This window comes from Pan paniscus, chromosome 3 (assembly GCF_029289425.2).
Source record: "Pan paniscus chromosome 3, NHGRI_mPanPan1-v2.0_pri, whole genome shotgun sequence".
Lineage (NCBI taxonomy): Eukaryota > Metazoa > Chordata > Mammalia > Primates > Hominidae > Pan > Pan paniscus.
The window spans coordinates 63,819,521-63,821,954 of NC_073252.2; the positions used below are offsets into that span (position 1 = coordinate 63,819,521).

A 2,434-nucleotide genomic window follows, 5' to 3' on the forward strand; every position below is an offset into this window, starting at 1 on the left:
TAGGTGTGGTGGCCTGCACCTGTAGTCCCAGCTTCTTGGGAGGCTGAAGCATGAGAATTGCTTGAGCCTCAGAGGCAGAGGTTACAGTGAGCTGAGATCATGCTACTGTACTCCAGACTAGGTAACAGAGCAGGAATCAGTCACAAAAGGAAAAAAAAAAAAAGCGAATCAAGATGAGATTTGTGTGGTGTATTAGTCCATTTTCATGCTACTGATAAAGACATAACCAATACTGGGTAGTTTATCAAGAAAAAGAGGTTTAACGGACTCATAGTTCCATGTGGCTGGCAAGGTCTTACAATCATGGTAGAAGATGAAAGACACATCTTACATGGCAGCAGACAAGATAGAATCAGAATCAGTGAAAGGGGAAACCCCTTATAAAATCATCAGACCTCATGAGACTTATTCGCTACCATGAGAACAGTATGTGGGAAACTGCCCCCATGATTGAATTATCTCCCACCAGATCCTCCCACAACACGTTGGAATTATGGGAGCTACAATTCAAGATAAGATGTGGGTGGGGACACAGCCAAACCATATCAGGTGGGGACACAAAGCTTAAACGTATCAGCCAGCATCTAGTACCAGACTTCTTTCTCCAAAATTTATAAGTAACTAGAATTTCTATAAATTTCTGGAATGCATGCATGTCAAAGCTCATTGTGTCACCCTTGCTGACCTCAAGGCATCAAAATGTTTACAAATGTAATCATTTATTATGACCTACATGCTAGCATGGTCCAAATTACCCTTAAACTCCCATTTTAAAGTCCATAAATACCACTAAGGAAAATCCACCACAGAGTGCTCAGTCCTCCTTGCTGAAGTGCCCCTCTGAACTCTGATGCAGCATTCTTTCTATCTAATAAAGCTTTTCTTTTTTTCAAACCTGTACTGCTGTCAGTGAAATATTTTACCACCCACAAGCCAACCACTCTCTACTGCTGGGACTCTGACACCTCAGCCTACAGTGACCACCTATGATTCTGTTTTCTATTTTTTACACCCTTCTGTAATTCCATTTAGTTGAGTGTAAGCAGGACTTACGACTGCAACTAATGAATAGAATATGTCAAAGATGAGATGTCACTCTTGTTATTACATTACACAAGACTCCGTCCTGCTATCCCACTTTCTTTTGAGACTCTCCATGCTGACTAAATGAAGTGGCAATGTTGGAGAAGCCTACATGACAGGCAACAGCAGGCAACCTCTGGGCGAGTCTAGACAGTGTGGAAAAGAAGTGGTGTAAGAGCTGAGGTTTCCTATAAAAGTTGAGGAAGGCCTCCAGCTTGTAGCTAGAAAAAGCCGGGTTGAACAGTCCTACAATGCAAGAATATTAATTCTGCTAGCAACTCAGATGAGCTTGGTAGTAATTCTTCCCCAGCTGGGCCTTCAGATATGCATACAGCCTAGCCAGCCCCTTGATTACAGCATTGTAAGATCCTTGGCAGAGGACTCAGCTGACTGTGCTCAGACTCCTGATTTACAGAAATTGTGAGATAATAAATGTGTGTTGTTTAAGCTGCTAAATTTCTGGTAATTTGCTACACAGTAGTAGAAGACAAACACATTAATGTAAAGGATTAATGGTATTTATTAGATGTATTCTATTTGTCATCATTAGAATTAAAGTACTAATATGACAAACCTGCTATACTTAATAAACTCTAACAGAAAATGTAGCTTAACACATACACACAAACACCCACATGAAACATTTATTTAGTAGTATTTTTAGATTTATCATAAACCTCATTTTCTACCTAAAAAATCTGAAACATGTATCATTAAAAACACTGAGTTTATGAATCAAGTATGTAAAGCATGCCAGTATACACAGGATCCTAAAATCGTCAAGAGTTTGTAGCTAGTATCAAATGTTAAGCTCTGCAAATAAGTAGTAATGTAATTATGGAGTACTATGTGCTTGCCACTGACAGATACAACTTTACTTTTTCATCTGACTGTTCATTTATTCCGTATTCAGTGGAGCTAGTTCTTCCATTGGCCATAGATTAAACACATGAATAAGACCATACATTTTTGTTCTACACCATACAATTTCTGATAAGAACAGATACTACATTTGATCTTAGCCAAAAGGCCGAGAAGCGATACACCATACAATTTCTATAGTTAGTTTATGTAGCAAAATAAAAGACTCAACAGTACATTTAAAATACCCAATCTTTCTGTAATAAGGTCAAAGCTTTTGTTGGTATTCATATTCCTTCCTCCTTCTCCAGCTTGGGTTTGCAGCACACAGGAAGCCTATACCCGGTTAAGGTGAGAGTGTTTCTATATTTTTAGTTATCAGCCTTAAAACTTCACTTCTTTTCTATCTTGTCATCACAGATACAAAATTGCAAGCTATAACAATTAGGAAAGTTATAACTTGAGACGTCCTCACAAACTCTTATTCCTT

The 2,434-nt window shown here is 38.5% G+C and overlaps 1 pseudogene; it reads right to left on the reverse strand.

The window, feature by feature from the left end:
• Positions 1-2,019: 2,019 nt before the first annotated feature.
• Positions 2,020-2,125, reverse strand: LOC112439769 (U2 spliceosomal RNA; annotated as a pseudogene).
• Between the last annotated feature and the right edge of the window lie 309 nt (positions 2,126-2,434).